General features: G+C 38.7%; 1 protein-coding gene across 2 annotated transcripts in view; it reads right to left on the bottom strand.

Annotated features, from left to right (window-relative positions):
• smad1 (SMAD family member 1) overlaps positions 1-26,050 on the bottom strand; it is a 79,173-nt gene extending 53,123 nt beyond the window's left edge. Inside the window, exons 1-2 of one of the 2 annotated variants that reach the window (XM_052041447.1) lie at positions 25,771-26,003; positions 23,015-23,088 (exon numbers count right to left, since the gene is read on the bottom strand). The gene's annotated coding sequence lies outside the window, so the exon portion shown is untranslated. Of the gene's footprint in view, positions 1-23,014; positions 23,089-25,770 lie in introns of both variants that reach the window. The other variant, XM_052041439.1, reaches the window with a different exon arrangement.
• Between the last annotated feature and the right edge of the window lie 236 nt (positions 26,051-26,286).

The following is a 26,286-nucleotide window of genomic DNA, read 5'->3' on the forward strand; positions in this document are numbered from 1 at the left end:
TACTGCAGTCGGATGTGTGCCCTTTCTTGAAGATGGACACGATTACAATATCGGAGGTCCATCTCTTCCCAGACGCGAGCGATGATGCTGTGGATCTGTAACTGATACTCTTCACTGCTAAGCTTTAGGATTTCAGCAGGGATACCATCTATTTGAAGACTTAATCGAGTCGGAATATGGCTATTTTGACTTCTTGTTGAACAGCAGTGGTGGTATGCTGGCCCAAATAGGCTACTGTAGGATGGAATCATGAGTGCTCATGTCAAAGGACAGAATGACAGTTCAGGTGGTTTTCAAAGAGTGCCTGTGAGCAGGCAGTGACTGCCTCTCATCTCTGGCGAGTTAACCCCTTGTTCCTGGCTTTCAGTGGCATGAACCTTGGGTGCTTGGGCCATGATAACTTTTGGAGCACTGAAGAACCATTGATAAATAATATTTAAGTTAGCAAAGTTAACAAACCCACCACATACATAGCTAAGGCAAGTCACCAAGCTCTACTTTCTACTACAATTAAAACAAATTGTGATAGTTAATTACATAAATAAACTAGGCAATCATCTTTATAAAAGGGAGGCTGCAATGAGCAATGTTACAAGGAAAAACAATGTTCCAGAGCTAATTAGCAACCATGAAATTATGTTCTATGTGAACAACTTTCCATAGTGTAATGGGATTTATACTTGATGAACAAAGGAAATATTTATGGAAGATATCCTTGAAATGATAGGCTGTGCCGTTACATTTTTCCATTGTTGCATAATGCTCAGGGGAACATTCCATGTGGAATTCTCCTTCTTACATCATTTCCTCCTTCTCAAAAACAATGGATTTTCACAGGTGTTTGACAGAAACTGCCAGCTGCACCGAAGTTTTGGTAGAAACTCAAATTAAAACCATTTATTTTCCCAAAAATTCACAATGATATTTCAGTGATTATAACAGTAGCAATAATAATTAGCAATAGGAGACAACAGGACACAAACGAGAAAAAGGCAGAGCAAGAAAGTGCCATCATCACTCCAAGAAAAATATTCTTGACACTATCTCCTGGTTCCTCCTCCTTGCAAAGTATCATCCATCTTCAATGTTTTTGAACTCGTTGCCTCTGTGGAAATCTGATGCAACTGCAACCATAAGCTATTCCTCTTCATCCTTGTTGACCTGCTTGCAATCAAGGTGTTCACCATTTCATCCTCCTGCAATACCCATTACTTAGCTATGCAGTTCTGCTTTTGCCTGGTTCCATCCTATCTAACTAGTCACAGAATCATGTGCCACAGGGCTTTTCTGTTCCCAAGTTCAAGCCCAGCAAGAGTCTATCCTTGGTCATCTCTTATTTCTTATAAATTCAGCTAAAAGGAACAATCACCCAAAAAATGTCCCATTCCACATATACAGCAACCAAACTGTACGCCACTTCCACTGTGTGCTGTCAGTTTAATGATCTGACATCCAGCCCCTAAAGTACTTTCCAATTAAATATTGACTAAACCAAAACTAGTCTTCTTCCCTGCTACAAACCCAATCAAACCCTCTTTGATCACTGCACACCCTGAACAGTCTGCAACCATGACATCCTATTTCACATGGACCTCATCTTTTGATTCTATACACTCCCAACTCAGAGTCTACCTACACCCAATACTAACCACATTTGTCCCTTCCTCAGATCAATTGCAGGTGAAACTCATGCATTCCTATTTCTTGTTGATTTAACTAATCTAATGCTGCACAAGCCCACTCCTACTTCACATTCTTGAAGTTCTGTCAAGTTAAGCACACTCCTTGGGAATAGTTCTTTCGGGGGATCCGGAGAAACAGACACGAGGAGCATAGAAATCATTAGTACCAGCCTCCACCTTATTCTGCGTTAGTTAAACTGGCCGAGGATATTCTGAGTGCTTAAGACTACTAAATTGTGTAGATAGGTATGTACACTGCACAATTACGTGGCTGTAAATGTAGTCACCATAAGAAACTGACAATGTAACCTAACCTCATGGCATGATAGAATACTTTCGCCCCTAAAGAAAATACCATCAGTTATCAGAACAATAAAATGAAAATGGAGCAGATAATTTAAGGAAGTTCACTCTACTACAACCTTGAGAGCCAGGGCAATGGATAAAACAAGGATGGAGAGACAAGATAGATGGGTTACAAAATGTAAGTCACCAAGGATATGGTTCCGTCATGGTGGTAGGAGCCTCCATTTTGACCATGGAAGAAAAGCAGAATGAACCACAAGTCACATGTCCATCAGTAACAGTACACCTATTTTGAAAATTCTCATCTTTGTTATCCAATTCTGCCAGGGTGACATCCCTACCCATATGTAACTTCCTCAGCCCATAACTTTCAATCTCTTATTCTTCCACCATTATCAGGTCCTTCAGCTGCTTAATCCAAACTATAATTCCATGTCTAAGTGTCTCCAAAAAGTTCCTTAAATCCTATGATTTACTCCAAGATCATGTGCCTTGAAGTTAAATTTTGCTTGATAACACTGCTGAGAAGCAGCCTGGAATGTTTTACTACGTTTAAAAAGGTGATGAATGAAATTAAAATGGATGTGCATGAACTGATGGTTTAAACTATAATATGTGCTGAGACACACTGAAACTCTGTGCAGCCAATGCAAAGGCTATGTAGGGGAGGACTGCAGTCTAAAGTCCTTTAGCACTGGAAGCCCCTCAATCAACTAAAGTTTGTATCACCTCAGGGGGACACAAGAGGCAATGGTACTACGTACAGAAAAATGTACTAACACTACTAATGTATAGAACCAACGACACTGAATGTGTAGACTGAACGACAAATATAAAGGGTCTTGCACTGTTGTTTTTTTTGTACATGAAAATTTATAAATATATTTTTGTAATAAAAAACATTTTAACAGAAAAATGATCCAACCCAAGCAGATAGGCTCACTGAAGGCATACTCAAATGCTATGAATAGACAGATGTAGCAAGCTGAGGAAACATCGCATGGCCATGCCATCCAAAATGCAACAGAGGAAGATCAAAATTGGAGGAGGTTGCAATGATAGGGAGATAAATGATCAGAGAAATTTATATTTGAAGTTCACAGCCTGCTATTGAGAATGGGAAGGCAAAGACAGGGATAACTGAAAAGCAGGTAGTGATAGTCAAGATCTCTTCTCAGATTTCTTTCTCACTTAGCACGTGATAGCATCTTTGAGTCCCAGTTAAAACAGAGGTGTGTTCATCGTCTACTTTTCCACACTTGGCCTGTTGCCATAGCATTTATGAATGGAGACAGTTTTTTTCTTTGAATTCTTTGTTCAAATCAGCTACCCAATTTAAAAAGCAAATCCAAATTCAATTATTAAGTAAAATTAGTAGGATCTTGCTTTCCAATGAAAGTAACAGCAACAATTAACAGCTTCAATGTACAATAGCACCTAGGTGCTTGACAGGGGTTATACCAAGCCAAAAGAGGGATAGATTAAAAATAGCATGATCAAGATGCATAAAAAGGGTGAGGTAGGTGGAAATGCAGCATGGTTCAAGGTGAATTCCAGAGATTAGGAATTAGATAAATAAACACAAGACTGTCAATACCAGGGCAGGGGTTGCAGTTCATATGGCAGGAAGAGATTACAAACACATGCAAAAATGAGGTCAGAGTCAAGGATACATCCCTTGTGAACTAGGGAGGAGCCCTTGCAGGAATGGGAACAGAAAGATCTACCTCAAGTACCCTGACTACAACTAAAGGCCATACTTACTACATTAGTCAACTATGCATATTTCTGTTACTCACTTAGGAATATATAGGGATAGAGAAAAATGAGGGAGAATACAGCATGGTTAGAGTTACAGAAATCAGGATGCTGACTTTGCTTCCAAGTAATTTTGAATATAAATAAATGACTTTAATTTGTACATTGGATTTTAAACTCTGCAAACAGCACAAAATGAATATTCACGTGCTCCAAAGGAATTACAAACTAATGACTCTGAAACACAACTGCTTTAAAATTAAATGAAAATACTAGATAATAGCTTAGTAACTTGAAATCACTTGAAGTTTAAATACCAAAGCTTGCTGTTCTCCAAAATATTTCATACAATATTCTCATTGCACATTTTACTTTTTATAAATAGACAAACATTCTTTCAATGTCATCAGGAACTTAGTTAAATCAAATGTTCTATTAGGATTTTGCTAAATTCTTTACAAGTCACCGCACATTTAGCATTTCTTGATAAATTAAACTGCTTACAGGTGAGACTGTACTGAGAACAGATGCCTGCAACCTCGAAGTTTCATAATTACATTTGGCGTGCTTACATGAAATATTGCTGCAAAGTTAAATCTACACATAACTTTCGGGTAAATATCCGAAGCCAATGGAATTCAGCCAATTCACGTAGGACAGTTGGAACTATGGATGGACTCTCTATGGAGTATTTGGGATGTGGAAAATAAGATAGATTATATATTTAACAAGTTGGTCATGCCACAGGTATGGGAAGAAAGTAGATGGACAAATATCAGGAAGGGTAGACAGGTAATGCAGAACTTGCCTGTGGTCACTCCATTCTCAAACAGGTTTGTGGCACCACGGTCAAATCTGATGCATAGCACGGAAGAGAAAATTCTAGGTAAGCAATGGTGGTAAGGGATTCATTACTAAGTGGAACAGATAGGCATTTCTATGACTGAAAACAAAGACTCCAGAATGGTGTGTGGCCTCCCTGGTGCTAGAGTCAGGGATGTCTTGGAGCAGGCACAGAACATTCTGAAGGAGGGAAAACAGCCTCTAGAACCTCTGTCATAATCTTGCTATTGCTCTCTGTACCTAGTGAGGGTAAAAGTGAGAGGATGGGAGAGAGGGATGTGTGGCTGAAAAGCTGTAACCTGTTAGTGCAAGGACAGGTTACAACTAAACTAAAAGGCAATCAATACTTTAGCAGGGAGGTTTGCTCGTGCTACTCAGAAGGGTTGAAACTAATTTGGCAGGGGGTTGGGAAACTCAATAGATTTGTGGTAGTTGGGGAGACTGGCCAAATGTAGAGGATAAATCAAGCAAGTTCAGTAGGCAGAACAGACAGAGGCAGGTTAGGGTGCATGGTGGGGAGGGAGATGATGGTAGGTTCAAAAACATTTAATTTAATGCAAAGAGCCACACAACCAAGTCAAATGAGTTTGGTGCATGGATCGGCACATGGAATTATGATTTTATTGCAATCATGGAAATGTGGTTGAGTGAAGGAAATGACTGGCACCTTAATGTTCTGGGGTATAGAAGTTTTAGGGGTGACGGGGGAAAACAACACTTCTGATTAGGGAGAATATCACAGCAGTACATAGGGGGATATCCTGGAGGGATCGTCCAATGAGACTATATAGGTAAAACCTTCCTGATAGTAATTGGAATTGCCTTAGCACAAGAGGCTTAAATGGGGCAGAATTTATTAAGGACATCCTGGATAGTTTTTTTTTGAAACAAAACTATCCTACCAGAGAAGGAGCTATACATGACCTTAGGAAACGAAACCAGGCAGGTAGCAGAAAGGTTGTTTGGGGAACAATGACCATAATTCTGTAAGTTTCAAAGTAGTTATTAGAAGGGATAAGATAAAGTTGGTCTTCAAGTTAAGGTCTGAAATTTGGGGGGAGGGGAGGAGGCTGATTTTGACAGCACAAGATGAGAGCACCTGGCAAAAGTAGATTCGGAACAGACACTTGTGGATAAAGCAGCAGCTGTCAAATAAGAGGTCTTTTAAGATTGACTTAGCAAGGGCCAGTATGTTCCAGTAAAGATGAAAAGCAAATATGGCAAGATTAAGGAACTTTGGATGACAAAGGTTATTTAGGCCTGATCAAAAAAAGCACGACATGTGTAAGCATAGACAATCCAGCCAGTCCTTTGAAGAATATAGAGGGTGTGGGAGAGTACTTAAGATATTCAGAGGGCAAAAAGAGGCCACAAAATATCTTTGGCAGGCAAGATTAAGAAGAATCCTAATTCATTCTGTAAGTATATTAGGAGTAAGACAATATGCAAGGAAAGTGGGTCCACTTAGGCACCAAAGGGGTATTCTAATGTGTGGAGCCAGAAGATGCAGGCAAGGTCCTAAATGAATTCTTCTGTCATCACAAGGAGGACATGAAGGAGTGTGTTCAGGAGAGATATGTTGATAATCTGGAGCATGCTAGTTTTAAAGTGGAGTATTAGATGACGGGGAACACACAAGGGTGGACAAATCTCCAGGACTGGATTAGATTTATCCCAGAATGCTATGGAAAACAAGGGAGGAGATTGCTGAGGCCGATAGAGATTTCTGCATCTTCATTAGACACAGGATAGTTAATATCATTTCTTATCAAGGACAGTAGGGATAAGCCAAGTACCTACTGGCTGAAGAACCTTACATCAGTGGTAGGCATATTATTGGAGAAAATTCTAAGGGACAGGACTAATGTACATTAGGAAAGACAGATCAATTAGGGATAGAGAGTATGGGTTTATGCGGGGGTAAATCCTATCTCACTAATTTGAGAGCGCTTTTTTTTGTTGAGGAGATAAAGGAGCTTCATAAAGGCAGGGCAGTAGATGTTGTCTATATGGACTTTAGACATTTGACAAGGTACTAAGTGGTAGGCTGGTCCAAAAGGTTAGGGCACATAGGATCCAAGGCGAGCTGGCTAATTGGATCTAAAACTGGCCTGGTGATAGGAGGCAGAGGGTAGTGGTGGAAGGATGTTTTTCTGATTGTAAAGTCTGTGACTCATGGTGCACCACAGAGATCGGTGCTGGGACCTTTGCTGTTTGTGATATATCAACTGACCTTGATGTGAATGTAGGAGGCATGATTAGTAAGTTGTGGATGACAATAAAAATGGTGTGGAAAGCAAGGAAGGTCGCCAAAGCTACAGAAGGGTATAGATCAGGTGGAAAGTTGGGTGAACCTTTGTCAGATAGAATTTAATCCCAACAAGGTGATGCATTTTGGGAAGTCAAATAGGGATAGGACTTGTACAGTAAATGCTAGGGCACTAAGGAATGCTGATGAACAGAGAGACCCGGGAGTCCAAGTCCACAGTTCCCTGAAGGTGGCAACATAGGCAGACAAGGTGGTGAAGACTACATATGGCACACTTGTCTTCATAGGTTAGGACACAGAATATAAAAGTTAGGAGGTTATGTTGCAACTTTATAAAACACTGGTTAGACTGCACTTGAAGTATTATGTGCAGCTCTCGTCACCACACTTTTGGAAGGATGTGATTGCACTGGAGAGAGTGCAGAGATTCACCTCGATGTTTCCTGGACTGGAGCACTTCTGTTATGGATAAAGAATGGATAGGCTGAGCTTGTTTTCCCTGGAATAAAGGAAGCCGAGGGGTGACCTGATAGAAGTACATATTATGAGGAGGCACAGATATGGTAGTAAAAAAGTTTCCCACAGTAGGGCTTTCAAAAACAAAGAAGGCATAGGTTTCAGGTGACAGGAATGGATTTTAAAAGGGATGCGAGGGTAACGTTTTTATTTATAAATAGAGGGATAATATCTGGAACACATCGCTAGAGGTGGTGGAATCAGACACAATTACCATGCTTGAGAGGCATTTAGACAGACACTTAAATAGGCAAGGCATAGAAGGATACAGTCCTAAAGCAAGTAAATAGAATTTATGTAGATGGACAAAAAGGTCAGCATGGACCTGCCAGGACAAAAGGAGCATTTCTGTGCTGTATGACAATGGCTCTTCCCTAGTAACACGAGATTAGCACATTTGATGCAAAATAAGTGTGAGAAAGGCATCTTTAGTTTCATAATCGCTGTATATCTAGAATATATCCAACAAAATGTAACATGCCGCCTTGGTTAGTATGGATGAGTTGGGGTGAAGGGCATGTTTCTGTGCTGTATAACTTATGATTATAATAGGAAGCAACCCTGATTTGCAGTACAAGAATATATTTTTCCTCAGCTTTTCCACCTTCAAACGATCTAAGTATGGTTTGCTTAAGTGATGAGAGATTCTATGTTCTAATCAACACTCTTAAATAATTTCAATTTTAAAGTAGCCCTTCTTCTAACCAACCTATATGTAAACTGAAGTATTACTAGGGGAAAGGATGGCACACCATTTAGTGCCGCTACCTAACAGCTCTTGGGTTCCCAAGTTCAACCATGATCTTGGATGCTGTCTGTGTGGAGTTGGCATGTTCTCCCCATGACTACATGGGTTTCTGTCAGGGGCTCCCGTTTCCTACATGTCCCAAATACACAAATTAATTGGCTACAGTAAACATGTTCTTAATTTTATTGCCATTTACCTACAAGTCGATTGGCACAAGGGAGCAAGTTGGAGGTCTGTAGAAAAGTGAGGAAAATGGAACTGTTCTGGGATTGCTCTGCTAAGAGCTGGCATGGACACAGTGGGCCAAAATGATTCCATGTTGTAATAAATAGCTACAACAGTCCAATATGGTAGAATTCCCAGTACTTTGGAACTGGTCCCATTTAGATCAGGTGGCTAATAATAAATAATTGCACTTGATCTTGGAAGGAGCAACTGCCCAGGTACAGTTGATCACATTAATACAAATATTAATTTAAAATATCTACAGTAAAATTACACAAATACCTAGGTTGGATTATTAAATCTGATTCCCTCAAAACTAAATTACCCCGCTTTACTGACATTCATCTTGAATAGTAGCTTATGGTATAACAAAGTAAATAGATTATATGTATGAGATTACAATATTTATTGTTCCAATCTCACTCTTAAATCCTTATCAACACTTAATCATGAACAAATGGGATAGAAAGCTAAACCAATGATTCATTGCTCTGGATTTCAGCAAATTAAGTTTCCATTGAGAAAAATATTTAAAAATGCTGATCTTTTACACAAACAGTGTGAGCATTAAGCCTTTAAAGCATACTTTGTTATTAAGATCATGACTGATCTGATCTTTGACCTCAACTCTATTTCCTGTCCAATCCCCATAACACTCAATTCTCTTGTATGCTAAAAAATGCTCAGTTTGAATACACTTAATCATTCAGCATCCATAGCTCTCAAGTAAATTTCAAAGATGCAGAACCAAGGGATACTTTCTCACCTCAGTCTTAAATAATCAACCCCTTATCCTTAGACTTTAGCACCCGAGCACCATTTAAACTCCAGATTCCCCACCAAAGGAAAGATCCTCCCAGTCCTTTATCTATAGAAAATCCTGTGTTTGAATGAGATCAACTCTCAGTTATCTGAACTCCAGAAGGTCTGTTGAGGTCAATTCTTCCACATAAAACAATCCATTCAGCCCAGGGAATTAACCTAGTAAATCTTCACCACACCACTTCTGAGGCACTTTTCCCAAATAGGACTAAAACTGTATGCAATACTCTGGGTGTGGTCTTACCAGAGCCCTGTGATTTTCTTACAACTACAACCAATAACCAGCAGATAATACGCATTAGACAAAGGCTGTATCAAACCACTAATGTAGTACGTGTAGTTTATAAATGTAATCCAAAAATTTAAAGCCATGTACATGCAATTTATTGATTCATCAATTATATACATTTTAACATGTATTGTAAGCAAATAAAGGACCACAAAGAGTCGCCCCACATTGGTGACAGAAAGACAATGGTAAATAGCTGCTCTGTATATATAAAAAAAGTACCATGGCCTTGTGTTGAGGAAGTTACCCAACAGACAGTGCCTCATCCAAGATAAACCAGCTGTCAACCTTGGTACTCAAATCCTGATTTTGAATTTAAACTGCTCAAAAGGCAATAGTACAAAGCTGACATTTAAAAGTACTCATATCTAAGAATAGATACTCTGTATGAAACTCCAAATACATCAGCTGCGACTGCCGCCAAAAAATGAAGAAGCCTACTCATAGAAGTAATGGGAAATGGACTGTTTTTTTCCCCCCATCAGTTTCTTTTTATAGTCCTTCTCAGGTAGTAGGTGTGGAAAGTGTTCATACAAATCCTGAAGACTAATTTACACAAAGCTTTGGGTTCAAGGGGAAAGGGGACAACATGGAATGACCATGCTTTTGGCAGACAATACACAGAATCACCAATTTGCCTTGGGAGGTTTACTGAGTAACCACAATGAGACAATATGCAACATTTCTAATACTTATTATGACTCTGTAGAATATAAAACATCAAGGTAAAGCATTTGGAAGGCTTGAGCCAGCCAGGAGGTTCAAAAGTCAGGTCAATCTGTCCAACGGGTGGAAAAAAAACTTACTGAAGTGCTTAAGAAATGAGGGAAGATTATCCTATTTGAATGTTTGTTTCAAACATTTCTGGAAGTAGTGCAATGGTCCCTTTCAACTGATATATTATGAACTCAGCTGTGATTTTAATGCACTTCACCATCAACAGACTCTCATATAGAATTTGGCACATCTCCATAGGTGCAATACAACTTTGAATTGATGAAGATACAAGGTGCAATTTCCAGTTTTAAAATGAGACCCATATGGATACAGTCCTTCATTGATGTTAAGAAAAGGGGTGGGGGGTCAACTTTCATATCTTTTTTTAACATCATTGTCACTGCGATTTTAACAACACAAGAGTAGTAGGCTATATGGTTCCAGGAGCCTGTTCTGCCATTCAATATGATCATGGCTAATCTGAGTTTAGCTTCAGCTCCACCTTCCTATCTGTTCTCCCCATCTTCCGACTCCGCTCCAGATAATAAATCCATCTAAATCCAATCTATTCAATGATTCAACTCTTCACAGCTGTCTGGTACAGGACCTTCCAAAGATTCACAAGCCTCAGAAGAAATCCCTTATCCCTGCCTTAAGTGGGCATCACTTATTTTGAAACTATACTCTCTAGCTCTAAATCCTACCCTGTCAAGCCCCCCAAAATTTATACATTTCAAGAAGATCGCCTCTCATTCCTTGATACTCCAATAAGTATAAGTCCAATCTGCTTAACCTTTACTCATAAATCAGCTCCTTTATCCCAGGAATCAACCAATGGAACTTTCTCTAATCCAAATAAATTCCTCCTTAAATAAGATGACCAAAACTATATGAACAACTCCAGCAGTGGTCTCAACTACACCCTCTACAGTTGTGGCAAGGCTTCTCTACCTTTACTTGCCATCCTCTGCAATAAAAGCCAACATTCTTTTTGACTTCCAAATTACTTGCCTCACCTCCATGTTAATGTTGTCTCATCTACTAGACCTCTAAACATTCCATAGTCTCTCTCCAGTTAGATAATACTCTGCTTTTCTATTCTTTCTACAAAAATAAGCTCTCATTTCCTCATATTACAGTGCCTAATTTTTGCCCTCTCTCCTAAACACTTCATCTCCCTTCGCAGATTCTGATGTCTTTTCCACAACTTGCTTTCCCACCTTGCCTTCTTACTGCTCCTCTTTATACTGGCCATCTCACCTCTCCAACTGTCAGTCCTGGTGCAGGGTTTTGACCCAAAACATCAACAATCCCTTTCCTCCCACAGATGCTGCTCGACCAACTGAGCTCTTCCAGCAGATTCTTTGTTGCTGCAGATGCTGGAATCTGGAGTCTCGAGTCTCCACTGCTTGCCCACCTACCTTTGTAACATGATATAATTTGGCCAAGTACACTCAGTATTCTCATTCAAGTCAAAGATAGACAGCAAACAAATGATATTCTCACATCTGTCCCTATGGCACAAAGCTAGTAGCAGTCTGCCAATCCGAAAATGACCTGTTTATTCTGACCCTTTTCTATTAATTAGCCAATTCTCTATCCATACTTATGTATTACCCCCAATTGCATAAGCTTTAATATGGCAGCTATCGGATGCCTTCTGAAAATTCAAATACATTATATCTAATGGTTCCTCTTTATTCACAATGCACATAACATCCTTAAAGAACTCCAATAAATTATCAAATAATTTCCCTTTAATAAAACCTTGTTCATCCATTAATGCCAAACAGAAGTGGGTAGCACAGTGACAATGCAGCTGAATTACAGCTCGAGAAACCAGACTTCAATTCTGAGCCCTTAGTGCTGTTTGGAGTTGGGATGGTCTCCCTGTGACCACGTGGATTTCCCCAGCACTTTAGTTTCCTCCCACATTTCAAAGGTGTGGGAGTTAGGTTAATTTGGATACTGTAAACTATCACTACTTTAAGCGGCTGCTAGGAGAATTGGGACAGGGTAGCAGGTTGCTAACGGACACGAGGGGGGTGAGGTTACAAGGAAATACTTGATGAAATGAGAGGGGATTGATTTGAGAGATAGCATGGATCCGATGAACCAAATAGCCTCCAAAGTATGAGGAATTATGGAAAAATAGATCTACCCAAGATCCTCACCATGACAGAAGTCGTTCTTCAGCCAATTTGAATCACTCTACATAATATCAAGAGATTGGTGACAGCATTGGGTTGGGTATGGCAAAGAATGTGCAATCAGATGATATCTCAAGCTGTTGTTCTGAAGATCTACCTTCCAGAACAAGCCGCGCTAGTAGCCAAATAAATTTACAATACTGACATCTACCAATGTGGAAAATTGTCCAGCTATGTTCTATTCACAAAAAGAAAGGCATCCAATCTGGCTAATTACCACCCAATCAACCTAATCTGATTAACTACCCCTGATATCAAAGCAGCATTTGACAAAGTATATATCAAGGCACCTAGGTACAAGTCAATGGGCATCAAGGGGAACATACTTCAGTGGTTGGAGTCACATTTCACAAAGGTCTTTGTGGTAGTTGGAGATCAAACAATTTCAGCCCAAGGACATCATTGCAGAGTTCCTAAGGGGAGTGTCCTATGACCAACCCGTGTCAGCTGCTTTACAATGACCTTCCATCCAAAGTGGATGTTTGATAATGATTGCACAAGGTTCAGTTCCATTTGCAATTATTGAGCAAATGAAGCAGCATCATTCAAGCATGGGCTGGTAAGTGATGTAACATTCACAACAGGAAAGTGCCAGCAATGACCATCTCCAACAAGAGAAAGTCTCACCATCTACCCTTAACATTAATGACATTTCCATTGCAGAGTTGCTCACCAACTTTCTGTGGTCACCATTGACCAGGAGCTCAAATGGACCAGCCAGAAATATCCTCACAAAAGCTGGTCAGATTCTAGGTATCCTGCAGTGGTCACCTCACTGCCTGACATCCCAAAGTCTTTCTACCATCTACAAAGAACAAAAGCTTGATGATATTCCTTCCACTTACCTGAACAAGTGCAGCTCCAACACCTCTCAAGAAGCTCAATTTCACCCAGGACAAAGCAGCCCACTTGAATGGCATCCCATTAACCATCATAGACAAGTCCATCCACCAGTACACAGTGGGTGCAATGTGCACATCTACAAAATACACTGCAATTACTCACCCAGGCTACTTTGGCAGTACATCTCAAACTCATGACTTCTACCAACAAGACATGAGAGGCAGGCCTTTGGGAACACCAACATCTCCCAGTCACCCATCATACTAAATTTGGAAATATATCAGCCTTTCATTGCTAATGGCTCCAAATCCTGGAAAACCTTACCCAACACCACTGTGGTTCAAGATGGTGGTTCACTGCCATCTGATGGCCAATAAATGCTGGCCTTGCTTGCAGTGCCCAGATTACCAAAAAAAGATCAAGCTGCATCAATGTGTTATGATTTTCTAAATATACTACTTCTCCTCCTTCAATAATGGATTGCAGTTCCCTACCCCTTTTGTCTCAAATAGAGGCATTACATTTGCAGTCTTCCACCCTATTGCAAACTTTCTAGAATCTAGTAAACTTTGGAAGATCACATTTTCTCTGCAGCCACAGGTGAAGGACTTTGGGTCCAGTGGACCTGTCAGTCTTCAGTTCTACGAGTTTGCCTGGTATTTTTCTCTACGGTAGTAATTGCTTTAAGTTCCTCCATCCATTTTATCCCCAGATTTTCTAATATTACTGGAATGCTTTTGCTATCTAGCACTAAGACAGGAAAAAAATATTCATGCAGTGTCTCCCATTTTCTGGTATTAGCACCCCAGGCTCACCCTTGAGGAGATTTACCTAAAGTAGCTTTGCTTTCATATTTCTGACAAACTTTCAATTTATCCCTGTATTATTTTTCTATGTTTCCAAACCATTCTCTTTCACAGCTGAGAATGTGTACTGCAGAAGAGCCTCTTCTGGTTTATATACAAGATCCAGACCCTAGTTTAAAGAGGAATTTTTGGCAAGAGAAAGTTCTCAGGGAAAGAGGGGGTCCAATTTGTAATCTGTCAGTGAACCTGGAAAATATGTTAGTTGCACACTAGATAAATCTTTTACTAAAGCACAATCACTTTCTTGCTTTCACTTCAGATAATTTTCTTTAGAATCCTCAAACGGTACTTGCTGACAACACCTTCGACCAATGCATTGGAGGTATTACCCACAGCAAACAGTGAGTGAACAGTAAATCAATTTAGTCAGAAATCAAGACTGTAAAGAGTAAATAAATTGCAACAACATCCCAGTACAAGGTAGGGCAATTTCTCCAGGAACATTTTGTTTGAGGGACAGCTATACACATTATGTGCATAAATCAATTTCAGTCACATAATGCAATGTGGTCACCAAGTTTGATTGATAGAATACCAACATCTCATTTCCAGCTGGCATTAGCACTGTCAAAGGATCACAGAATCATTACAGCATAAGTGGTGGCCATTTTGGCCCTTCAAATGTATGCCTTCTCATTATAGCAATCCAATCAATCTCATTCCCTGTGGATCCAGGAAAGTTTTGTACCTTAGCTGATATTCTCCCATCTTCACTCCTTTAAGTACTTTTGTCGAGCAAGAGGCTACCATCCATTCCCATTCTGACCATATGACATCAAGATTCATATGCCCTATTCTGTCAAAACCACCCCTCTCTCTCAAATACACAAACATTGTATCTGAAGACAAAAATCTAATCCTCTGAAAACTTTGTCACTAACTCCAGAGTCAACCTCCTTAGAACAAACTATTATGCATGCAGCCCAGGCAGCCTGTTTGCTCTCATTCCAGTCCAATAACTTTTCCCACTCAAAGACTGCTTACAGTTTCAGTACATTATACACCTGCCCCCTGAGCCAATGTTCGTTGTTCAATATTTCAAGACTTGATAATCGACAAGAACTTACTTCCCCACCACTGAAGTGTCAACAAACAAGAGGCTATCCAACATCTTAGCTTGCACTGTCCATTTCACACACTGCTACATTGGGCTCCCAATCTTCTAAACACCTTAACTGTAAAGTGCCCAACCCACTGTTCAAATATGGCCTTGTTGTATATCTGTAACCTCCAAGTTTAAAACCATAATCCCACCTCCAGAACTCGCCATTCCTTCATCTGGTTTCTTTCACAAGACCTGTCCTATCATTAATAGCTTCACCTACAGCAAAGTAGATCTAATCTCTGGAATTTCTTCACTAAACCACCGCCCCCCCCCCCCCCACCTCAAGTCCCTTCTTTGCTCAAACTTCTGATAGGCTAATCATCTTTCTACCATATGACTTTTTAAGAAGTGATTTATTATTTAACAACTACACTGTTTTATGTTTGTGGTATGCTTCTTACAAGAACTTCCCTACAACTTTCGTCCATCTAATGAGGCTCAAAAACAGAGTGTTCACAAACGATCAAGCAAAAACCTATGGTCAGCAACAAGTTCTAGGAATCAAAGTTAAGAACATCAAGTTTTGAGGATTTTGAATTTAGTGTCAAAGCTAGACTGCTATAAAGTACTCCCTCCAAGACATTTAATAATCAACCAGTCTGGTGCAGTACATTAATGGACCTTTAATGATCAGAACATGCATGCACAAGTGATTGGTCCAAAGGAAGACAAAAAAAAAGACTCATTTCCCCACTTGTGGCTCCAGATAACATTGCGAATTCTCTTCTGGTTTGGATGTGCAACTTTCTCATAGTTCTAGTTCAGATGACCATCAAATCTGCACTGGTGATAACTTTCCAATGTACTAAGCACATGTTCTGGCATCTGATTTTGTTCTAACAACCAAAACGATTAGAATCTGAGTAAGCAGGGCAAAGGTCTCTTGGACATTGTGCTCCACACAACACCAAGAAAACACTGCTTTTCTGCCCACTTATTTGGGCAGTTTAGCTCAAAAAGTGTGTATATCCTACAAATTCGTGAGGTAGAGCTTCAACATTGACTGCCATCAGCAATCCTGACCAAATTATACTTGAAACTTCATTGCAGAAAACTGGGAAGTTATGGCTCAAGTTGTATAATGTATTGCATGTATAATAACTTTAATCTCTCAATCAATCAACATAAATATAGCATTGAATTGCTTTATTGGCTTAAGTGATAACCTGGTACAATTCTGTCAATATAGATGGAAATGTTTATCACAGGTTTTTTGATGAGTCTAGTCTAGCACTCCTGAGAGCAAATACCAAAATCATTGAAATGATTTATAAATATATTAAACCATTTAGTGGTTTCTTTGGTGTGCAACAAGGCACAAAATGTTATAAATGCTTTTTAAATCATTTAAACTCATCTTTTGATGCTTTTGTGTCTATTTAAAGGGCTTTGAATCCTTACAAATGAGTGGAATCATCAGAAGCTTGCCATACCTGTTATCACAAGTTGGGACAGATGGTTTAGTTCTTTTTAAAGAACGAGTGCCTATAGCAAAATTAACACTACTATTAAAGATCACAACCAATTTAGACCACACAACTTATGCTTTAAAGTCTAATCTGATCTGCTGATTTGGCCAATTTCAGACAAATTATGATGTCTAATCCTAATGTCTTACACAGTCATTTCTAAAGTTAAATTAAACCTCATACATCTTCTAGTACAAGAAAAAATGTACAAAAAATTCTCAATAAAAAAGACTAGATAGGTCCAGCAAAAAAAAAAAATCACATTTTTACATGTACAGTGTTCATCAATATAATTTCTGGGCAGATGGATCTAGGATAAGCATGGAGGCAAAAAGATTACTACAGGCAGATGGGAATGTAGTTTACAATAAAGGTTACAATCAGGTCAGCCATGGCCCTATTAAATGGCAGACCAGGCTCAAATGGGCTGAGTGGCCTAGTCCTGCTAATTCATATATTCATATGCGTAGAATTAATCAATCCACAACACTCAACTTTGAAGCTAAAGCATTCACTCTGAAAACCAAATTTCATAAATGCAGTTGAATTGAATTTACAAAAGCATCCGCCTACCCGAAAAACTAAGTTAGCTTTCAAAGTTGCAAAAATATTTAAATAGAAGAGAATTGATAGTGAAACCTCAAACTTAATCCCATTATCAAAATATATTAGCTCAGCTTCCCTGCAAGAGTGAAGAACTTACACCCATGTCAACCTTGGACCTGACTTAAAAATATTACCAGATTCTTCAAGAACTCTATACTTGCGGAAACTGATGTACCTATCAAGAATGAAAAGAAAAACAATTCAACATAGACAACTACACAAAGGTGCATTTACTGTTGTATGCAACACCTCCTCAGACTTTTTTTCTTCTCTGATTACAAAGACCAGTAGTGAAGACAATGTAGTTATTTACCCTCACAAAATAAGCACACAATTTAAGTCAAAGTACCAAATTAATTACTAGATATCTACTTGACATTCATATTCCTCAGTTACAGTCTGTGCAACACCAAATTACCAATTTATTAATGCATTATTTAAACAAAAAATGTTCTAAAATATTGTTAACTATTTCCCTTGGTTTACATTCATGAAGGACAAGATCATTACAAAAAGACCATATATAATTACAAGTATATTGGCACCTTGCTCAACATTCAGCATCCATTCCTAGGAACAAGAGTATTAAATGAATTAGCACCAATTGGAATCTTTGGTGCATTACTGACAGTACTGCTGTGCTAGAAACCTGACACAAACTTCTTCTCTCGCATCTCCCCCCACCTCCGACCACTGCTGCACACTGTTGTGCCAGGAACCTGGTTCTCCAGCAGTGATGAATCACACGAGCTCAAGAGGTTGCTTATGAGGGTTGTGGCTAGGTGGGCCATAGTGAGCAATGTCGAAGACAAAGTAGAGTTTATTGTCATATGCACAAGCACACGTATGCATAGGTGCAATGAAAAACTTACTTGCAGCAGCATCATAGAAGCAGCATTCACAAGAAAAACTCAAAACAAAAATTACACACAACTTTTACAAGGACAAAAGAAAACAAAGTCCATTTTTGGGCAAAGTGACAGCCCAGCCACCAAGTTACGTGGCTCAGGGCTGCACCCCAGTCGGCACAGCGAGCACAGATTATTGTTCAGCCCTTCACATGTTGACTACCTGGATCCTCCAGTCTCTCTCATTACATCCAGCAGAAAGTAATGGCAGCTGCTGTCTTCCCTCTTTGCCTAGGTGCACAGCTGTCCCCAGCCCAAAGATTTCTCCATGGTAACAAACACAATGGCCAGAAATATATATTTAGACATCCAATTCAACAGGATACCCTTGATATTGATCAAGATTTTGCTTGCAGTTCCTTATGGAATTGGCATTCACCTTCATAAGTGTTGGCAAGTTCAAGTCTCCCTTGTAATCACAGACATGTTGAACTTGGTGGCTGATTTCCACCAGCAATTGCACACTACCACTGGAGTTAAGCATCAAAGCAATAAAAGAGCCCATTAAAATTTCCCAGGATTTACACGAGGTAATCTGCTCCCCAATTTTATGCCAGGTGAGATGTGACTCAAGATCCATAAGCCCATTCACGAGAATGGGGATTTTAGGGAGGCCTGTTTGATGTGGTAAATTATATTTTTAATATGGTGCTTGCTGCAGTTGGTTTACCATTACTTAAATGCTTAGCTGTTTTCAGGTGATTTTACTGGGTAATTTTTTGTTGCTTCTGAATACTGTGGAAATTGGAGACACAAGAACTGAGTAATCTTGATATACTGCAAATGCAAGTAGAACTTCAAAATTTATACAGAGGTGTTTCACACAGGCTTATTCGCATGTGATATAACTATATTGGTCAAGGCTCTCAAATTAAAGTCTGTGCTATCCATAAATGCATTCCAAGTTATTGGAAGTAGTAACGAAGAACTGCAACAGAAATATAAAACTGATAGAAAAACATGTATAAGAGAATGATTGGAAAGTCTTCGGAATATGAACAGCATACTATTGTTCTGACTTTGCAAATCATTCAGTATATCCATTATATCTTCTAACTTGCACATTTAATACAAATGACAGAATCCCCCAAGATAAGCAAGACTCCTCATTAAAATGATCAGAGATACATTTGAACTATAACTAGCCAAACAATGTATCCATCTTATCTGCTTAACTGTCATTTCTCTCCTCTTGTTTCTTTACTAGGCACAAGTCTAGCACTTAATGCAATCATTGTAATAAATTAATAGTTTAAACAAATTTACATTACTTCATGTTTTCAGATAAAACCAGCCACAATCATATAGATTTCCAGCATCTGCAGTTTTTCCATAAACATATATTTGTTTGGCTGCCCAATAAATCATATCAGCCTATATATATATATATATATATATATACACACATACATATATACACACACACACATACACACACACACAGAAATTGAAGGCAAACACCATCACCAACTGCATAATATACATGCCCTTTCCCAAAGAAGCACGTTATGCAAAAATACAATTTTGATTTGACTATGCTTGAGTTGGAAGTACCAGACAAGCCAAAAGGGTTCAAAATAAAACTCCCACCATTAAGCTATCACCTCTGACAGTAACCAGGGAGGGGATATGCGCCAAAGTTAACTTCAGGGAGTCGCTGAACACCAGTGAAAGGAAAAGATAATTGAAAATAATGGAATGCATGAACCTGCTCTCAAAGTATCAAGGTATGGGGTGCATCTAGAGAGCCATTTTTCAGTAACTTTCAAGATTAGGACAAAGGGATGTAGGTTCAATTTAGTAACAGGCATATTTAAAGACCGTATCACAAAGTATTTCTTCACATTAAATGGAATTTCAAAAACCATGGAAACATTTATGGATTCATGAATGACTGCAAACCACTTGATAAAGTTAAGATGGACTATAATAAGCCTGCATAAGTGGTCCCACCCAATTTCAACCCCATTACCCTTTCCCCTACCAGCACACTAAAGTAACCAGTAAGTAAAATTCTAATCTTCTATGCTACTTCATCTATTATAGCCATGAAATTTGAACTAAAGGATATCAAACATGATTAAAGTATAATTTTAAAATGGGAATGTGAAGAAAACTACTGTAATAAAGCACAGAATACAAGTAGCATTTACACCACATAATTACCCCAAAAGTGTTAGCTTTGCATTAATGTCAAGCTGTGTGTAGATCCAGAATTGGAAACCAACATGACACCAGGGCAAAACAGCAAAGCCTTCCCATTTTACACTGTTGCTGCAGCCATACAAAATAAGCCTGGCAGTGAGTAATTCAATCTTTCAGATCTGCTGATGTTCACCAACCACTCACATTTTACAGCATCAGTAAAGCACAACTGAATTACAGCCCTGTAACTCACCCCAGACATTTGTTACCCTGTGTAGAATAAAGATACCACAGCACAGTGAATGATGCATTGGTGTACTGCTCGTGACCTTATTTTTCACCAATTTAAGGGTGGGAGTAGATGGGAATAGGGGACAGAGGCTATAGAAGTAAAACCCTTTGGACAGCAGACAATTATTCAGCAGTTACAATGTTTCATAGCATGAGCAAACATTAAAAACAAAACTATCCTGACCTTCTATCAGTCTGCTGATCCAAATGTCAATTTGCACAGGTCAAAGACTTCTTTTTAAAATTGTATCAGATCTACTGAACTGGTTTAAACTAGCACTTTTTAAAAACATCTCAGTAGTAATCAAATCTATTGGCCACCCACTGCTCAGAACACTAAGGCCATACCAAACACTTGATTTCCTGTCCAATCAAATGGTTTAATTACTACGTCTGGGATAATGGGCTCACATCTTGACTTTCACTGACTGACCTGATGTAGACTAGAGTATCATTTTGCACCATTTCTGAGCTGTAAATCAATTGAGGATTTCAAAGAAGGTTGAAGAGCCTGGTAATGATGCTTTCTCTGCAGTCTCTTGGGATTCCACATTACAAGGAATGTACATTATTTATAAAGAGTAGCTGGTGTGTCCATTAAAGCTTTCAGGCTCAGAATAAACAAGAGCTTTTGCATTTCAATCCTCACAATCTATGCTGCACTCTTAAATTTTCTCTTTAGGTAGCTCCAGTCAATTATAAATTATCAGCCACAGGCGACCCCAGCATTACAACAGTTCAGGTAATGGAAATTCACCCGTATGGATTTCACAAATCGCTACCAAAAACTGAGATAGGAAATAAATATTTGCTCTCAAAGAATGTGTGCCAGTTTTAATTTTTTCCCAACTTGCATTTCTTGATGCATGCGCAAATGATGTGGCTTCCCATTATGCAAAATGGCGATACAAACAGTCTTCTGGGAACACAACCCCTGGCATCACAGGGGTCATCTGATTTTTCCTGGTGGTGGCTGGGCATTCCCCTCTTCTGAATATCACAGAATTTTTAACCTGAACCACCCAAGACCTCAACTTTATCCAAACAACAATATAATACTTTTCAACATTTTTTTTTAACCCTGTGAACAGCCAACAGGCTAAGTTTGTAAATATCAATAAAACTAAAACCAAAACGCACTAAGTTGTAGAACTAGAATAAACAGTTGCGAACAAAACTTTCACAACTTCAATGTCCCAAAGCCAATGACAGCCAATTAAGTACTTCTTGGTTGCTGGTGCAATGTCACATTATTCACCAGAACACGGAGGCCAACTCCTGATCTTCAAAATAGCACAATTCAGGGACCTCAGTTAAACGTCTCATCCAAAAAGCAGCACCTTTAAAATAATAAAATATCAACTATACTGCACTGGAAAATCAACCCAGATGCAACTGTTCCGACACAAGAGACTGAAGATGCTGGAATGTGGAGCAACAAACAATCTGCTGGAAGAACTCAGCAGGTCGAGCAGCATCTGTGGGAGGAAAGGAATTGTCAATGTTTCAAGTTTCCTGAAGGGAACCTGAACTCTCAACCTCAAATGCAAGAGACAGAATCTACCAATTAAACCACATATGTGGGCATTTCAGCTTCTGAGAAGTTTATACCTGAACTCATTTTAGTGGAGAATGTCAAAACCTACCCAATAGGAGAAAATCTTAATATACTTTCTTTATTGATTGTATCAAATTGTGTCTGGAGCATTTAACATACTTTTTATTCCTAAACCAATTCCTAAAACAATATTAAACTGAGTGCAAGATTTTACCCTGATTACTGTTCTTCCCAAAAAGAATTAAGACTTACAATTCTATCTACTAAACATCAATGTTTGAGACTAGTTCAAACAGGGAAGAAATGTGTAAGGTACAAACTGGTCTGAGAACTTATTGACCTACATACCCCTAGATCCAGCTACATACACTTCAACAAAGATCAACTGAGAATAACGAAGGGCAGTCTGGTCCATTTTTCTCAACAAACATTACAATCAATTGTGTCTTACAGGTGGCAGAGGACAGATGACCTAAGACACAAAAACTGAAAGCATCCTGGTTTGTATCTCACAGAGCAACATCTACTATTCCATTACCTCAAGATCCAGTCAACAGATTAAAACTTGATGCTTCATACCTCCAAGGTCTTGGTAGCATTGAATCAGTTGATGCCATAGTCGTCTGAGAGGAAAAGTCACAAGTTTAAAGTCCCACTTAACTGACCCAAGCACAAAATCTAGGCTGACACCTATTTAAGTAATGAGAGATTTCCACTTCCAAGGCAGTATATCAAAAACAAAAAAAGCAGAACGTACTGGCCAACATTTAAGCCGCAACAAACATCATTAAAAACTGATTAGCTGGTCATTATCATATTACTATTTCAGACCACTTACTGTTTAGTTATTTTGCAGACTTTTCTTGTACGTTTCCAAAAAATACTTCAATGGCAAAAGAGTGCTTTCAAACCCTGAAAAGCATGATATAAAACATGTCTTATTTGCTGCAACAGCTGTTGCTCCTACAATCTCACATGCATCCAAGAACAAGGAAGTCTTCATAAAAGATCAAACCTCCTCTTTCATTAGGTTTGCCCCATGGTGTAATTTTTAATTATGTAAAACGACATACTTATTATTCATTTTGCAATGGTCACTGTAGTTTTAAAACTCAATTCAATCACTTTTCATTTTCCCCTCATGACCAGCCAGTAAAAGAGGAGGAAGGTGACATACAACTAATATCATGAGCAAACTGAGAGAAAATGATTTGGGCACTATATAATAGCAGCCTACAACCAAACTATAGAGAATGCATCGCAATTCCATTTTCAGTAATAAAATAATTCTCCACCCATTGAAGTCCATTTATGGTCTTAATTACACCAAAATCCTGTGATAATACTATATCTCATAAGAGGACTTATCAGCAAAACTTCTCCGAATGAATTCTGAATCTTAAAAACAGCATTGCATCTAATTTTGCAAGTCTAAAGATGATGCAATTCACTACAGAAGGATGGTTCAGTTTAAAAATATTCTTTGAAGGGAACTAAATTTCATTTAAATTCAGATCATAAATCAGAATTTGGCCAAAATGTTCTCCAATATTTATAAAACCTACTAACTGAAATGCATCTGCTAGCATTCAGTTGAGCATTAGTAAGACTACACCTTCAAGGAATACAATACCAAATTCAATTATAATTTTATTAAATAACAAGTAATGAATTACTCACCATTGTAGTAAAGAACTAATGATACCACTCCATCACAATTTTCCAACCAAGTCATAATTTCTATTCAAAATCTAGTTATCCATATTCATTTGAGAATTTTATCAGCACACCCGAAATGAAGCTTTCAAACTAGGCACCGCTATGCAGAGAAAGATTGAAAAACCAATGTTTGGCCTACTGTTCTCAACCTATGGCTGCTTTTCTACTACCATTCAAGCAGCAACTTACTGTATCTATCTGCAAAAGCCTATGCAAACCTAGTTCATACCACTTCACAAGTGCATAAAACACCACTAAATCAGGAAAGCAAGGGGCATATATCAGCACAATTCATTATTACAAGGGACAAGAATTTCTACTGGGAACTCCCTAAAAGCAATTTAGGTTTCAGATTCAGAGAAGTCCCTCAGAAATGACTGACGGCGAATTTTGCTGTTAAGAAAATACAGCATGATAATAATACAAGATTGCCCACCTGAATCAGAAAGCTCAAAAGGATGTGTATTTACCAACAACAGGGATAAACTTAAGCCAATGTGCATGTGAACTACTTATCAGTTTAATAAATTGGTCAGAGGCTGTCTACTAATTAAACGTACACCAAAAGGACACAGCATTTATATAAAAAAAAACACATTTAAAAAGACATTTCAAAATAAACCATTGAACATCAAACTCACTGAGGGCAGGAAGAACACAAATACTGGTGAAAAGTACTAATAGTGAGAGGATACATTGGGAAAAAAACAACACAAGGACAAATTTCCTGTCCTTTTGGTAACTGAATCTCTGCCTTGAACCGATTCCTGTCAAAGTGCCAAAAAGGATGTATGGCAGATAATACACCAGCACATGTAAAAAAAAGGACCTCCATACAAATAAAGGAAATTTACTGAACACATTACATTGTAACCTAAATGTTAATTCACATTGGACATTTCAGTATTCGTACTGGATTGCAGTTAAGAAAGGCACAAAAAATAAACGGAACCAATCAAAACCTTTTCGTAAGTTATTTTCAAAGATACTTTTATACGAACTCAAAAAGACTTCTACAAGAACTTAAAAATACTATTTTCTATCATATATTCAGAATATTTTCAAACGAAGTACATTTAAATTAAACCTTTTTACAACCCAAGCATTCTTTAAAGAAATAGTTAATTGCAACATTCCTCATTTTGGTAGATTCTACCATTAGACCAAATGTTTTCATTACAGAAAAGAAAAATAAACGTGGCGCATCTTTGATACTTTCTGCGTTTCACCGGATGACCCGTGAAATGGAAATTGAATCAGGAAGATAATTTCACAAGATTTATGTCAAAGCTGGATATAAACGAATCATATTCAAAACTTGATTCATATAATCAAGTAGAAATATGAAACATTAGAATGATCCAAAAGGATAGGATTCTTGAAGCTGCAAAGCATTATTTGGCGCACAACCAGAAATATCTAAATGCAGACAAAATCATTCCAATACAGTAATTTACATCGTTTAAGACTGGAGTGAGTGGTTATTACCCCAACTCCATTCCAAGGAGGGAAAAAAACATTCCATCCTTTCGTTGAACTTTGGGGGGGGGGAACTTTCACAGCAGCATAAACGACACTGGAACTAAAATAGTTACACAAAAGGACTAACAAGCAGATTTATCAGCTAGGAAGCGGGGAGTCTTGAAACTAAACGAAGTTTCCCCGGAGATCAGTACATTTTTCCCTCTGGATCTCACTACTTTTTGCCCCTTTTCCCGGTGACGCCATGTTGGTCGAAAAGTACTTTTGGAAAAGAAGGCAAAGAACGCGACAACTTTCCACATTTTAGCACCCCACAGAAAGAAAGCAGAAGGGAGCCAAAAGCTCAAGGATGAACCAACTATTACTGGGGGTGATTTGTATCTGTCGAGTTACCTGGGCCGCCGGGACTGTCTGCCCTGTGCCACCTCCACTTCGTCCCCGCCACCGCCACTCCATCTGCGGCTCATTCAACAAGCTGCAAGCCGCCAAGCCCGGCGTCAGCCAGCCTGCGCCTGTTCACCGCGCCCGCTGTGTAGCAGCCCGCTGGAGTGACGCACTACTTTCCCAATCCCTTTCCCAGGGGGAGATGAAGCTACAAGCGCCTGTTAACGCACCCACCCATTCTAAACCTTGCAATGCTGCAGCGGCTTTGCTGATACATCCCACACGGTTCTGTTTGCAGTTTATTTATTAATTATTTATACGTTCCTTATTGCACGTTATTACTATGTTTCCAAAAGTCATTTATTTTCCTGATATAGTTAGAGCTCCTTTTATCCTTTTATTTCATTATATATAAATAGATACTACTGCCGGAGCCTCTAACAGGCTGGAGTTTAAAATCAAACCTGTAATGATTCATCGAGGTTCTTGATATTTTTGACGAATTTTAAAATATGTTTAAACAAA

The sequence above is a fragment of the Pristis pectinata genome, chromosome 2 (genome assembly GCF_009764475.1).
Source record: "Pristis pectinata isolate sPriPec2 chromosome 2, sPriPec2.1.pri, whole genome shotgun sequence".
In the NCBI taxonomy this organism is placed as follows: domain Eukaryota; kingdom Metazoa; phylum Chordata; class Chondrichthyes; order Rhinopristiformes; family Pristidae; genus Pristis; species Pristis pectinata.